This window comes from Meles meles, chromosome 20, assembly GCF_922984935.1.
Source record: "Meles meles chromosome 20, mMelMel3.1 paternal haplotype, whole genome shotgun sequence".
NCBI lineage: Eukaryota > Metazoa > Chordata > Mammalia > Carnivora > Mustelidae > Meles > Meles meles.
In genome coordinates, this window is record NC_060085.1 from 45,548,433 (window position 1) to 45,564,926 (window position 16,494).

The 16,494-nt window shown below is 37.5% G+C and overlaps 1 protein-coding gene across 3 annotated transcripts in view; it reads left to right on the top strand.

Moving 5' to 3' along the window:
* Positions 1-16,494, top strand: part of CNTN4 (contactin 4) — a 961,173-nt gene that overhangs the window by 392,401 nt on the left and 552,278 nt on the right. Inside the window, exon 1 of one of the 3 annotated variants that reach the window (XM_045992259.1) lies at positions 8,229-8,293. The exons of the other annotated variants lie outside the window; for them this stretch is intronic. The gene's annotated coding sequence lies outside the window, so the exon portion shown is untranslated. Of the gene's footprint in view, positions 1-8,228; positions 8,294-16,494 lie in introns of those variants that run through there. 3 annotated transcript variants of the gene reach the window in all.

Sequence of the window (16,494 nt, forward strand, 5' to 3'; positions counted from 1 at the left end):
TTTTCATTTTTTATTCATTTCCAGGTGAAAAATGCTACAACAAAATAGAATGATTTGGAGATCAATAAATGACACAATTTAAAATGTCTGAAAGGAACCCTTTAGCTCCTTAATATAGAGTATATTCTGCAAGAGTTGAAAGTGATTCTACTCTGATAATTGTAGCATTAGTAGATATGGAGAAGGATGTCTCAATTAATCAACTTAAGACATTACTATGAAGAGTGATAACTGGTTTTATCCTGAAAGATTCCCTCTTTCCCTTAAAAAGAGTGATTATTTTCATATTTTCCTGCCTATCTTCATGTTCTCTGGAAATTTTCATAACTAGCTTGATGAGTTGTCATTAGCTTTGATTTCTAAGAAAACTTGAGAAAAAGTATTTTTTGAATGGCAACCATTACCACCACTCTGATGTTACATGAGAGGGGTAAGTGAGTGGTTTGGGATCCTTTAAAAAAAGAAATTGGCTGATTATTGAGGTTTTCAAATCCAGATATTTTGTAACCATCATTGCAAAAACTGATCAGTCAGGTTTCATCAATGTAAGCTAAAATCACCAGATGGAAGGCTATTGGAGACGATGATGCCCGTATATTCTCAAAGTATTCTCCACTTGCTACTTACTAGTTAATAAAGTAAAATTATATCTTTATATTTATAAGAGAGGAGTCTGGTGATTAAATTTAATACTACTAACAGGACAAACTGGCAATACCTATCCCCCAATGCAGTGCACTGAGAACACAATGTCACTTACACATAAAAATATAATAAATGATGGTAGTTTTTTGTCAAGGTTAGATTTCTTGGATTGGGTAATTGCTTTGTAGTTATGTAGATGAGAATCTTTTTTCTTTGGGAAAACAGTATTTGGTGAATCATCGCATTGTACACTTAAAGTATCTTACCATTTTATTTGTCCATTATACATCAGTAAAGCTAAAAAAAATTATTTGTTTAATTCTGTAGAGAATTATTTAAGGATAAAGTGCCAAGATATCTGCTACTTTTAAATGATTCAGAAAAAAAATAAGTATAACAGTGAGAAGGAAAGAGGGAAAGGAGAGGAGAGGAAATAAAAAGAGAAAGCAAGTATCAAAATATTTCCATTAGTTCTGAGTCATAATCATATGGGTATTCATTACACTATTTTTTCAACTTTGCTCTAAGTTCGGAGTTTTTCAAAAAAATTTTTTGACCAACGGGGAATCCAGATAATCAGTTTTAAACTGAGTGTTCTATATAATCTTGTCCAAAGTTATTACATTTTATATGTAATTCTAGGTCAACCTTACCCAGTAGTTTAAAGGTTTAATATACTTGTTTTACTTTATACCAGCTTGTTTCAAAGTTACAAACTTAGAACCACTGGTTTACTCTGGGCAAACACACTGAGGATCATTTTCGGATGTGAACATGATTGGAAAGGAAAATATTGTGAACAAAGAAAAATAAATGTTCCGCATGATAAAGTTTTAGAAAACACAAATCTGCTACATATTAGCTATGAGGCCTTGGACAACTTATTCAACATCCTCAGTTCTCAGTGTCTTTATCTCTGAAATGAGAGTAGTAAGATACCTACTTCACAAGGTTGTAGTGAAGATTAAAGTAGATAATCATTAGAAAATGTGTAACTGTTTCTGACACGTAATAAGCACGGCAGAAATAATGATAGTACATGGCAGAAAAAATATATATATCTGGACAGAAGCCATCCTTCTATATTCTGCACTGCTCAGAATTAAATCTGTAATATCTTCCCCCACCCACCCACCAAAGCAGTAAGAAAATTTATTTTGAAATTGCAGAGACCCAACTAAATATAACACTTAGCACGAGGGTGGATTTATATTGTAGCATTACATGTGATTATGTGGCTATATCATGTAGACTACCTAGATTCTGGATTCCTAGAATTAAAGGTTGAGTTTGCTATATTTGTCATTTGTTTTCAATATTTCTACACCATATTGACAAAAAAGGTATAAGGATATGAATTTAGACAGTGGTTTCCCTAAAAAGAACTTTTAAAATATCTACTTAAAGAGTGTCTTGAATTCTTAATCTCTGATTCATGTTGTTCTAAAATTAAGCCTGTTCCTCTGTATCTGGGATGCATTGGGGGGGGGGAGGGCAGTAACTTATCTTCTTAAAGCATGTACGAAAGAAAGAAGGCATCTTATTCCTCTTTCACACTCCATGAAATGATAAGAACAGACTTTGCTTAGTGTAATCAGTTATTCACTTTTCTTCTAATGTAACACTGTAATAATCTTAAGAAATAGAGACCTTTCTTGGATTTAGTTCTCTTTCTGCCAGTCTTACTTCTTGAACAACTTTTCCTCATGTTGTTCTAAGGGGAGATAGTTTCTCTTTAAGAAAAAGAGGTGATCCGAGTCTCCTCCTGTGAAAGCCTGCACAGGGCTTTTTGCAGTTGATGGAAGGGATGCCAACAAGTAAAATGAAAAGCTCCTGCTATCTACCTAGCGCCTACACTCCCTGGAGCCAACAAAAGAGCTCAGCACCAGAGCTGAAGAGTCTATAGGGCACTACATTAGTGATAAAGCTGATTATAAATAATAATGACCTTAGTGGATGATGAGAAATGCAGTAAACTTTTTCTGAGCCAGGCAAGATGATGTAGGGGATGCAGTATAAATGCATGAAGTTTGTAAGGAAAGCAGATGCTGAGAGATTTTATTTCTCTTCCCAGTAATTGAAATGGACAATGAATTTAGTGGGTGCTCAGTAAATTTTTGTTGAATGAGTAAGTAAATAAGAGTTTTAAAAAACTGAGTTCTTAATGGAAGTCCATAAATTGAAGCATATTTGCATTTAATCCCAAGTCTCTACTTAAATTCCGTTTCAAGAGTAAGACCAGATTCCTGACATGGGAACGTAGAAAAGGATGTCCATCTGTTTAGGGACAAAGAGATAGAAAGAAAACACATATACAGAATTAGATGGAGTTAACTAGCTAAAGAGTTGTCTTCTTTGGTTCCCATGGCAGGTTCTGGTGGTAGAGGGTAACATACAGTGGATTGAGATTCATTTTTATCTGTTCTATTTTGTTTTGTGAGAAGCAGGACAGGAAGGTTAGGGCCATATTGGATACTTGTTAGGATTTGACTTTTTCAGTGACCTTGCCTCTGGTTAGTTGTTCTAAGGCCCTATTTGTTTGCACTGATAGACTTGGAATTACAGTACTTTATAGGTTTTAGAACTAGCTTATTATACTGAGTAACTTTTGTGAAAGCATACTGAAAAGTCTGAAGTTACTTCCAAGTCAAAACAGTGTTTAGTATTGCTACTACAGTTACACTTAGAACAACGCCATTTAAACTTGGTGGGTTTTTTATCTCAGCTCTGAATTCCTAGGAATTCTAACTATGAGGATCCCACACGGTTCCCTTGGGTCAGAGTTTCTTAGATATGACGTTATTCACATTTCGGGCCAGATGATTTTATTCAGAGTTGGTTATGCATTATAGGATGGTTATCAGTATCCCTGGCCTCCACCCACTAGATGCCGGTAGCATCCACCCACACCCTCCGTTGTGACAATTAAAAAACAGTCTTTCAAAGCCTCTCTCTTTGTTAATAGGAAAACCAGAGTCTTCTGGTAAAAGGATTTTTTTCTCTTTAGATGATAAGAAAATCTGTATGTGTTCTCTAGCCAATATAATAAGGATAAATCAGATACCCCAGAAAGTCAATGAGAAATACCATTTACAAAACAGTTTTTCTATAATTTCTCTCTCCCTGCTCTCCCTCTCTCCCTCTCTACACACACACATGCGCGCACATCCACACACATGCACGTGTGTGCACACCTTCAATTAATAGACATTTTTTGCTAATGGTTACTCCACATGTCTGAGCAATTTGTAGCAGATAAATATTGAGGCATGTTATATTCTTATCTAGCTCATGGACCAATTTTATGACATTGTTACATAATATTTAAAATGGGCTATTTGGGGGGGCGCCTGGGTTGCTCAGTACTTAAGTTTCTGTCCTCCGCTCAGGTCATGATCCCAGGGTCTTGGAATGGAGCCCCACATCAGGCTCTCTGCTCGGCGGGAAGCCTGCTTTTTTTCCCTCTCTCACTCCCCCTCCTTGTGCTCCCTTTCTTACTGTGTCTCTCTTTGTCAAATAAATATATAAAACCTTATAAATAAATAAATAGAAGATAAATAGATAAAATGGAATTTTTTTTCCCCCATAGACTGTTTTAATTTTGTGATCCTGGTCTCTCTGAGTCACTGTTACAGGAATCGGATTACTTCTTGGAAAACAAATAAGGCCACAGACTTTCTCATGTGGATCCATACTTTTGTCTTGCTCCTTGATTACTTTATTACTGACCCCATTGCTTTTGATTGGAAAAGAAAGTCCAGTCAAGCTGCTTAGATTGTCATTCCAGTGGGTGCCCTGGGCAGTGATTTCTGAACCATTCATTCCTTTGAAATTTTGTTCTCAGCTGGAGAAATGTCACAGTTGTCTTAACTTTTGACTCTGGCTTTTAGTGAGTGAGGCAAGGAATAGGAAATAAGATCACTTTTTAGAAGAAACAATAAGCAGTTGTATGCCCATCAGGTGACTTACTGCTGAAGATTCCAAAACATTAAAAAATATTGATTAAGTTTCAACCTGTCGGGAAATTATTGCCATAACTTTCATTTTGCCCCTAGATTTGCTGAGGCTCAGAGCTGTGTTTAACTTGCTGAATCTTGTATTATGGCCAGAAAGAGACCTCAGGAGCCCCATTCCCCAGGTTCTTATTAGCCTTGACAAGAGTGTTGTTAAAATTGCAGACTCCTCAGAGTCCCAAAGAGATGCAGTTTCTTGCAATTTCTATGCAAAGTCTAAAACAATCTCTGTATATATTTTGGCTTCTGAAATACATTCTGAGGTAATATATCAGGTTATACTATCTCTATGAAGAGAGTTTCTTTTGTTTATAGTTGCTAATCATTTTTCTTTTTCTCTTCCTCTTTGCTATATTTATTTTGACATTAATGTTGGCTTTGACCTTAAAGGAAAAAAAATACCAGACATTTTCCAGATTTAGGCTTTTATTATAAACCACTTCATATTTTAAATGGTATGTCTCAGGAGAGAAATGTATGAGGAATTGATGGAAGTCAGAAATTTTTAGTTAGTAATTATCACCTACCATTAGAAACAAGTGCAAATCACATGATGTCAAAGTGAATCTATTACATATCATAATCAAAAATGAATCAAAGTAATTACCAGCCAAACAGGGATTGAATAGAACTTAAAACCAATTAAACTATTTATTTCGACTGTACCACTGAATAAACATGTTAGTGTTTTAATTTGCTCTTTTTTTTCATTTACTTCAGCAATATGTTTGCTAATATGACTGAGATGCACAATTGCTATTTAATTAACCTATTTTTGTCAGCACCTCACATGAGCTGCGTGAAGTAGATGTGCTAAAGTCTCAATAATAATGAGCCAGATAAAAATAACAAACATGAAATTTATGCCAGTCATTTTACAACTTATGCCGAATTGCAGCAATACCCAAGGAAATAAGGAAACAGATTATCTTAGAGAAATTGGATTGAAAATACTTACGAATCATGTTGAACCAACAAAAAGTTACTCAAAAGTTAAGTAAAATTTTTGTAAAGTGTAATTATACTGTTTCATCATCCTCCACTTTGTTTTATTGCTATTAACTATTGACAGTGAATCTCTTTGAGGCCTTGGATCTGATTTGGAATAACTGAGTTGGTAATGGACATGAAAAGGTCTGGCAGGATGCATTTTCCAGGAGATTCTCTGTCACTGGAGTGATTTACTTTTCTGGTTCTTGAGTAAGGGATTATAAAAGTGTCAATTTCCTGTTTATTCCCTAAGGCCAGTACCAAAACCCTAGGATAGTTTGGGTTATTTTGACCTTGTTGATACACCTTTTTCACAAAAGTGAGGTAACTGACAATGTGAAGAGAAGTCATACCTTCTTTACTTTCAAATAGTAGGAACATAAGAAAGAGGGAGTAATTCAATTAAATATAAAAAGACTCTTTCCCCCACAAAGTGTTGTACTCTGGCAGTTGCCTCATGAAGATAAACATCTACCTGGACTTTCAGCTTTACATCCAGTTTTACTGACAGATAGACATAATTAGCATAGAATTCGATAAAATAATTTTCTGAACAGCCTTTTTTTTTTCTTTCACACATTTATAATTTACGTACACTTCATAATCAGGATGCCTTCCGTTCTCTAAAATTGCTGCTTATTAGCCAACTTATCATGGGACCCAGAAAGGTAATGGAAGCTCCTGCCTTTGGGACAGGTTTTTTGTTTTTGTTGTTTTGTTTGTTTAAGTATACCTTTATTTTATTCCCATTATTCTGGTTACTATTAGAAGTGTAAGCTCGTGGAGATCTACTTTCTAATTCTTAGAACAAACAGAATGTTATACCTGTGAGAGCCCTCAAAGGTCTGAACCAAGCCCTATTATTCAGATAAGAAAACTGAGGCTCAGAAAGGCAAAGTGTCCTAAGGTGAGAATTACAGCGTAGGTTTTCTGGCTCCCTGAATGCCCCTAGCCCCTTTATCACACAGGCTCATTAGCTTCTAGCCGCGGTGTGTGTGTCGCACTTTAAATTACCACATAGGTGCCTTGATTACAGCCTTTTAATGAGTGACACAAGAGATGAGGCTCCCTTCTCTCACATGGAATGTTTTACATCCCTAACTCAGATTTGCTTAACTGAGGTCAAATTTACATTAAAGAAGAGTCTGCAGGGTCTAGCAGGTAGCATGTATGGGGAAAAGTGTAGCAGCACCATTTCTGGTGTTGTTTGAACGTGTTCGTGTTCAGGGCACCTGGGTGGCTCAGTCATTTGAGCATCTGTGTTCAGCTCCAGTCATGATCCAGGGGTCCTGGGACTGAGTCCCATATAGGGTCACTGCTCAGCGGGGAGCCTGCTTCTCCTTTTCCCTCCGCAGCTCCCCCTGCTTGTGCGCTCGTTCGCTCGCTCTCTGTCAAATAATTTTTTTTTTTTTTTTTAAAGTGCACATTCAGGGGCACCTGGGTGGCTCAGTGGGTTAAAGACTCTGCTTTCGGCTCAGGTCATGATCCCAGGGTCCTGGGATCGAGCCCCACATCGGGCTCTCTGCTCCGTGGAGAGCCTGCTTCCTCCTCTCTCTCTGCCTGCCTCTCTGCCTAGTTGTGATTTCTTTCTGTCGAATAAATAAAAAAAAAAGAAAAAAAAGTGCACATTCAAATACTAAAATCTCTGCTTTGCCAAACCCAGCCTGTCCACAGGCAACTGCTCGGCAGCTCTTGAGTGCATCACCATGTGGGCAGGTGATGAGCACTCAGGTGTGGAAGCACAGTAAGCATCGCAGTTCCTTTTAGAATACTTGGTGTCCCAAGTACCATGCCAGGCCCTGTTCTGAATAAGCTGGACGGCCAGTACTCAAGAAGATGCATATCTTTGGGGACATAAAATGCGCCCATAGAAACCATCTTTAGTCCATCTAGTCTCCCAAAGTCTAGACCTGCAAAGGATCTACAATTGCATGTCTCAGGAACTCCACAGGGGAAATGAAGCTGCAGCCTGTAACCTTCCTGGGAGCAGCAAAAAAAAAAAAAAAAAAAAAAAAAAAAACACCACCAAAAAACAAAACAAAACAAAAAACCAACAACAAAACAAAACAAAACAAAAAAACCCTAACAGACAAACCAAATCACAGGATAAATCCACCATATGTACCAAACAATCAGTGTAATTATGTTCTATAGTTGAGGAATTACATAAATTGCCCATTGGGAAAGAATCCTTAATCTCTACCCCTCCTTTGAAATCTATAAACAGCTGTGTGAGTCTCTCTATTTTTGAAAGGTTGAACACATTTGATCGGGGAACCAACTTGATTTCCTAATCAGGTTCAATGTGAGCAGAGCCAGTTAGAGATGTGTGTGATTCTCCCAGTGTGCGTCTTTGATTCATGCGCTAATTATGTCGATCCTTTGGGGAACACAGCCACGAAGCTGGGTCCTCCTTGATTAATGCTGGCTGAGAGCCATGCAGCACGCAGCGGAGAGCAGTTCAGCATCTCTAGTCCCAGCTGAGAATATGGTCCCATTATCTCCCAGCTGCCTAAGCAATCCATAAGGGCCTGTTCTGCGTGGATGATCAGTGTAGTGGGAGCAGGGACTTGCTGAGAGCTGAAATCTCTGTTTGATTTGCTGTAACATGTAAAGCGAAACTGGGACATTTTACTTTACAGTCTGTAAGTATCAGGTTTTTTTTCCCCCTCTTTCTCCCTACAGCTCCATGTGAATGTGACTTTGCAAGCTGCATTTGATTTGCTATTCCATCGCTCTTTGTTGAATCAAGCTGGTGAGACAGAGTGTAATCTGTTTAGAGCTTGCTGTTTCTGTCAGATCTCTTTTATAATTTATTCATACAGGAAAATAAGAGACCTTTCAGAATGCTTTTATAGAAGTTAAAAGTATTTGGTTTTATTTTTAATTTGGAAGCATGGGTGTATTGTCTGTGGTGCTCAGGATGGTTAGAACGTATGTTTATCTTCTGTATCTTTGGCCATTGCAAGAAAAATGTAAGTAAAAGTAATGTATACGTAAAGAGCTCATCTTACACGCACTTCAGTATAAAAGAAGAGTGTGTCATTATTTCCAGAATTTGTTTAAGATAGTTTATTTTGCGGCTCTCTGCTGCCACTAAGAAAGGCAGAAACAGGAAAGTTTCTCCTGTTTTTCAGTTGCATGCTGTTTAGAAACTTTGCCAGGGGTGGGGAGTGGGAGTAATATATTAGGAATATTTGTACATATAAATTGCATATCTCCTTTTTCATGCTGAGGTTCAGTGTTTCAAAATAAGAGTCTATTCTTTAGCTCAGTTTTGCTTTTGAATGTGCCACTGTTTATGAAGTAATGTTAATTAAAAACCAAAAAAAAAAGATTTTCAAATCTGAATTCATTTATCTTTCATGCGTCTCCAAATGCAGTCTATCAAATTAATATTTGTTATCCATGCAAGATGAATTGGTCATGAAAATGATATTAGAAATTAATATTGTTGATAATGTTTGCATGGTGTCTCTCAAATGATCAATGGCTTAGTGAAATTAAAGATTGTTATCACTAAGGAAAGGGATATGTGGATTTTTTGTCTGGGTTTCCCTAACCTAAATATAAATCACACTTTTCTTCCTGGATGGAACATAGAACAATTGAGCTGTTGTAAGAATAGAATTTGAATATAAGAGGCTTGAGCTTGAACCAATGGGCAGAGCTGATATGAGCTAAATTGAACTTGAGATCATTCATACCTGAAAAGGGGAATCAAAGTGCCCTCAATGAGCTTGAGACCATGGAGCCAGAGGATCCTGTAATTTCCAGAGTGGAAATACAATTTTCCTGAGTAGATAGTAAGTTCTCAGAGCAGAGAAAAACCACAGGCTGTGAAGTATGAAAGTGTCTCACTGGTGGGGACAGAGTTTGTTCTCGTTAGATTTGGTTGGAAGGAATGATACAAGGGAGAAAGGACTCAAAATAGATGGTTGTCTACATGAGCACAGGAATTTTCAGGGCTTGAGGTTTGGAGGGAAAAGGTAACAAGCCAATAAAGAACGCTTGACATCTGGCCAGATGGAGCAAAAGGAGAATGGCTGTGTTAACCTCTGGGTAGCGAACGGTCCCAAGGCTGTCCTTGCAGAGAAGTCTGTTTTCTGGGGAAAAAAAAGAAACAAAAACCAAAAGAAGTGTGTTTAAGAATATGAATCACTGGGGCACCTGGGTGGCTCAGTGGGTTAAAGCCTCTACCTTCGGCTCAGGTCATGATCTCAGGGTCCTGGGATCGAGTCCCACATCGGGCTCTCTGCTCCGCAGGGAGCCTGCTTCCTCCTCTCTCTCTGCCTGCCTCTCTGCCTACTTGTGATCTCTCTCTGTCAAATAAATAAATAAAATCTTTAAAAAAAAAAAAAAAGAATATGAATCACTGAAATCTGAAATACACGCAAGTGGTTTTGATGGTTACAGTTCCTCTAAACAAAAGAATGGCATCATGCCTTCTGAAACTGAGCTGACTTTTGTAGGCGATAGTTACTGAGGAAGCCTCGGCTATATTTTAGAAAAACAAAAATTGTTGGTGTTTTTCTAACTAGTGCAAGGAAATTATCTTGCAAAGATGTTGTCTTATTTAAAATTATAAGAGAGAAGGTAGTCCTGATTTGTGTGTGTATGGTGGGAATTTTTGCTGTTTGTAGAGAAGTATTTTCCTAGAGTAATTAAGTTTGATTTTTATTTTCCATTCAAGCATTTAGAAATTTCACAGCCTATGGTATTAAACATTTTTTGTGGCTGTTCACCACAGAGCTGTAGGAGATTTAGCAAGATTTATAGTGTGCTTCTGTTACTTTAGAAATGTTTTGATTATTTTCTAAAAATTGGGACACTCTCTCCCTAATTGTGCTTCATCTGTAGAAAAGGGGATTGGATGTTCCATGGGTTACTTTAGGGTCTGGTCATGTGACAGATGGGGAAGTCAGATGGGTGTTAAATATGCCTTGTAAGAGGTGCTTTTAAAGCTCGGGTGATTTAATTGGTCTTCAAAATAAATGTAAAATGTTAAAAGAAATAATAAAGGAAAAGTATTACATTTAATATGTAAAGATCGTGTGTCTCTGTGTGTGCGTGCATAGAAATCTACCCAACAGCCTGGTAGTCAGTTTCTGTGTTACTCTGACTACAGTACCCCCTCAGGATCTAGAAGGTGCTGAGGTTGAACAAAGTGGAAGGAATCCTGACAAGGGGCACATGAGTAGAAAGTAAAGCCCCTGGCAGTGTGTGCTGTGAGCACTTGGCAAATGTTTTGTCTGTCCCCAGAGGGGACACAGCTAAGCGCAAAGAGGACTTCACAGCATCCTCAGAAGCAGTTGTAAGCAGGTCCCCCTTGCTCACAAACTGCACTCCAGCCCTCTGTGACAGGTTGGGTCAGCAAATGTGAGGTGCAGATTGAAGCTCTGTGAACTACCTCTAAAATAACTTCCGAGTGAGTATGATGGAACAAAAAATGAATTTAATAGCCCTGAAAATTTGGGCAGATTTCAAATGTTAGCAAGCCTTGTCTATCACGCATTGTCAAAGAATCTACTCAATGGATTATCAATAATAACTGTAGAAGCTTGAGTTAAGCTCTGTCAAATTGCTGTGCAAGTTCTAACAAGCCACTTTACCTCTCTGTGCCTCAGCATTTCCCTGTAAAACTAGATATGATTTCTAAGATACTTTCTAGGTTAGGGACATCTATGATCCCATGACACTTCAGTTTAACCTCTCACTCACTCCTGGAAAGCCCTACAAATTGCCCAGGGACTGAGTGAAATGCGATTTAAATGTCATCTGATGCAAAATATTACTAGGATTCTTTCTTTTCTTCCTTTCTTTTTGCTTTCTCCCTCCTTTCCCTATTCCCTTCCTTTCTTCTTCTTTATCCCCATTCCCTCCCTTTTTACCCTTGTCCCCTGTTCCTTCTCCCCCATTTTTATTAGTGAGTTGTTATAAAATCAAGAAGAAACAAAGTTGGGAATGCCTGTTCTTTTGATCTGTTTGTATGCCTCCTTCTCTTTTGAGAGATCATCAAGGTGTGAATAAGGTATATAATGATGTCCTGCTCTGTTGTGTATTAAATTTACTTAATCTAGACATGATTTTGCAGAAGGGACCTGAAAGTTATAGATATGAATATATGTGTGTCTAGATTGTTCATATTAATTTCTAAAGTAAGAGAATAACTTATCTTATAGATTTAAGGTGATTAAACAGGATTTATCCAAGTGTGTTAAGCTAACAATATTTACTTTAAAATTCAAACAAAAGCAATTTCACAACTGAGTGTACGCTTCAATGTAGCTAGGTGCTAAAGAACTAATGAGTTTGGTTTAAAAAAAAAAAAAGATGTACCAAAGAATTTTTATTTTTCCCCGAGAAATGACAGTCTTATTTAATAGTATAGAAAAGAAAAGCCATAAATGATTTCATTAAGAAATAGAATTGACCTTTGAACAACTAAGGTGTTAGGGGCTCTGATCCCCTGCATAGTCAAAAATCTTTGTATAACTTTTTTTTTTTTAATATTTTATTTATTTATTTGACAGAGAGAGATCACAAGTAGATAGAGAGGCAGGCAGAGAGAGAGAGAGAGGGAAGCAGGCTCCCTGCTGAGCAGAGAGCCCGATGCGGGGCTTGATCCCAGGACCCTGAGATCATGACCTGAGCCGAAGGCAGCGGCTTAACCCACTGAGCCACTCAGGCGCCCCTTTGTATAACTTTTGACGCTCCAAAAACTTAATTACCAATAGCCTAATGTTGGCCAGAAGCCTTACAAGATAACGTGAACAGTTGATTGACACATATTTTGCATGTTATATGTCCCTGCACAGTTGAAAATTACATAAACTTTGGACTCCCCCCAAACTGAACTTCCAATAGCCTACTGTTGACCAGAAGCCTTATTGATAACATAGTTAACATATATATTATATGTATTATATACTGTATTCTTTTTTATTTGTTTGTTTTAAGATTTTATTGACTTATTTTACAGAACAAGAGAGTGAGCACAAGCAGGCGAAACAGCAGGCAGTGGGTAGAGAGAGGCAGGGAATGAGGGAGAAGCAGGGGGAGGGGGAGAGGCAGGCCCTCCCAATAAGCAGAGAGCCAGATACAGGGCTTGATCCCAGGACCCTGGGATCATGACCTGAGCTGAAGGCAGAGGCTTTAACCAGCTGAGCCACCCAGGTGCCCCTATATACTGTATTCTTAAAATAAAGTTAGCTAGAGAAAAGAACACATTTTTAAGAAAATCAAGAGGAAGAGAAGTACATTTACAGACTATATTTATAAAAAAAAATAAAATAAAAACACCAATAAGGACCTATGCAGATGAATCTTGTTCAAGGATCAGCTGTATATACTAGACACCATAAACCAGTGACCAACCTTGTGGAATTTAAGTCAGATAAAAAAAAAAAAAATATGGAGAATGTTCTTTGTGGCACTCTTTCTGTGATCTCGGACTGTTTATTGCTAGTGAAGACTCAGTTAAAAACTACAAACTACGAATTTACTAATCTCACCCCTGATGAGGCTTGGGCTTCTTGATGTGCTCAAACCAAATTGTGAGTAAACTTCCTTTGCGTGTCTTTACTACAAATACTAGAAACAGCTAAATTATTTTCAGAATTGGTATTTGTTAGTACAAGGATGGCAGTATTTTTTGCTTATTTCATTGTTAAATGAAATAAAAATATACATTTGCCAGATAACTGGAATGGCACAGAATAATTACAGACTAATATCCTTTTTTTTTTTTTAAAGATTTTTTAAATTTATTTGACAGATAGAGATCACAAGTAGGGAGCAAGGCAGGCAGAGAGAGAGAGAGAGGAGGAAGCAGGCTCCCTGCCAAGCAGAGAGCGCGATGCGGGGCTCGATCCCAGGACCCTGGGATCATGACCTGAGCGAAAGGCAGAGTTAACCCACTGAGCCACCCAGGCGCCCCCAGACTAATATCCTTCTTAACAGTGGACAAATTTATATATATTTTTAACAACTAGTGTACTTGAAGATGGATGGTAAGTGCCCATTTGATGACAGTAATAGCTTGGATTGGCTCCACTTCTTATTCCAGAACAGAGTAGTGTTAAGGCAGCTTTTAAATGGAAGTTGGAATATTAATTTTTCCCTCAAATTTTACCATTAGGAAATCCCTGTATATGTGGCTTCCTACTCTCAAGTTTGAATATTAATGTTATTCCTTATTGAGCTTGTAGACTATATTTGATGTGATCCATGCAGAGTATAAAATTAATTTTCCAAATCTCATAATATTGGGTAGATAGCCTGGCTTTTCAGGCAGCAGGCCGTGTTGTAAGTAGAATCAGTAACATGAAACAATTCCTCTATTTTATAGTCGTGCATCCTCCCATGACCAAAATGATTTGTACTTATGGACTATTTCTATGTAAAAAATATAATGGTGACAGATAGGTTTGATAATTTGTGGCTTTCAAATCCTTGATTATGAAGTTACCAGGCAGCTCCAGGGGTTCTGCTTTTGGTTTTAAACCAGTGCTTCTGATGACTTGAGATGTTCAATTCAATATCACTTAGTTAATAGCTCCAATGGTTTATCAGACTGTTTTATTGTGTAGTTAAAAAGGTAGAGTTGTAAATCGGATTTAGACATGGCTCTGGGTTTTGTACATGGTTTCACATGTCTTCACCTATATTCCAAAGTAGGAACGAGAGTCCTTCTGCATATTAGCATGAAATCTCTCTGTTGTTTCAAGGAAGGAAGAGGATGATTTAATACTGAGAGGAGCTATTCAGAAAGAACTGCAAAGGAATAAACTATTTCTATGGTTAGATATAAAATGCAGGGCTACAGATTCTGAGGATATGACAGAATTTAGAGACGCTGCCTGTGCCAGGCAGTTGGCAAAGGGGACTAAAGGAGACAGATTTAAGTCTCACCAGAAGGAAACCCTATATCAAGGGTTAGAAATGTGAGTGCCCTGGGGGGAAAGAAATGTAAATAAGGAAGTAGAGGAATGAGTCTATTGTAGTTGAAAGAGATGTGGCTTTCCTACACAGGAAAGTGGTGTGAGGGAGGAAACATACTGAGTTTAAGGACACCGGGACTAATTCCAAAATAGTTGGCATAGGTATTGTTGTTACTGTGCAGATTTTTAAGAAATTTACATCAATGATGAGATACAGAGAGAAAGGAATACTCTTGGCACTTAACTGTATTGCCCTGACAAGCTTTAAAAATATAATTATCTTAAATGTAGTGTGTGTTATGGTACCAGAGGTAGACTGTCTTATTTCAATGAAGGTTTTTGCAGTAGTTATTTTAGATATTATGTTTACTATGGTAGATGTTGGTACACAAGTGTATATGCAAATTATGTAGCTGTATATGTACTTGGGAGTGAATTATCTGGATCCTTCTCCCAATGCCTCTGTTTATGATCTCCCCCTCCCAAGACATACCCACACACCATTTATATGTGTTATCCTAAATTGTCTCAGGACATGGGGTAGATGCCTGAGTCCCAGGAGGTCGTTTTATTAAATCCTTTGACAGCTCAAGAGGTCAATTTAAAATTCTTTTTATTGGGTGTAATACTACACAATACTGAATGACTTCTTAAAATTGTTTCCTTTCAATTCTCTTCAACTGAGTATGGTGTTGAGATTAATATATTTAGGTTTCCCAAACGTTCAGATAAATTCCTTGATCCACTACACATGATCCTCTAAATGAGTCATGTCACTAAATACACACAGTCATGTGCAAGAACACACAACTGAGAATTCAATGCATTTGTAATATCTTCCAGACTGGTAGAGTTGCTCACACACAGGCATCATGCCTGACACCAGAGGGGGAAACAACCACCATCTCCCAGAAGAGAACAAATTATGTATTCAAACATGGTCTCTGGCATCTTTATGATGTGTGTGCTAAGTGTGAATCTGGTAATTTAAGGTGTGTGACTCTTCCTCCCATCCAGCTGTCTGTCTGTTGCTTAGGGAGAAGAATAGCAGCAGATTTAGACTGACAGGGCCCTTCCCTGGAGTCCCCCTCCACCTCTCCCAGCAGGAATCCACAAGGGTATTAGTTGATTGTTGTTGTTAACCTCTCTTGTAGTATTATATTTCTTGTTGAAAGTACCTTTTGTGGCATGTGAGTACATTTAAGAGATGTAAAACTTGAAAAATGACTTTACATTTAAACCTTCTTACTTAAATTATGAGGAGAAAAACAGTTTCTCAGGCTAACTGATATTTGTGTATGTGTATACATCTAAGCTAAAATCTTGGTGAAAATTTTTGTTCATCAAGAGCTGGTTGAATGATTAACATTGGTTTTAGTGGTGTTTTTTTTCCAGATCATTTTCATATTCTATAAATGATAGTCAAGATATTTATGTAAAGTGATAGAGTAAAATATTTCACCTGAGAAACATTTTCAAGTATATGACACTTTTCAATCTCAAAGTATTCTGGAAGGTAGAGCTAGGAACGTGTTTGGACGTCTGGCGAAGGTTCTGATAATTCCACAAAAGTAGCTGTTTTAATAAAATTTGGACTTCATGTGGGAGTTTTTCCAAAATTGTGAAGCAGATACCTTTGGTAGAATATGTGATAACTTTAGGCAATATCTAGGTAGATTTTTTAATGAACATGTTAATGGAAAAATATGTAACATAAATAAAATACATTTTATAGATATAATTGCTTAGGACAAGGCTGAGATTTTTTTATTTTTTATTTTTTTTTTTGATAAGCAGTTCTAGAACTCATTCTTGAATATAGCAGACCCTGTCTCATGCAAGTGACACTGCAATAGGTTATTTCCTGTGTGTTCAAGGATGGCCAACCTAGCAAACTAGGAGAC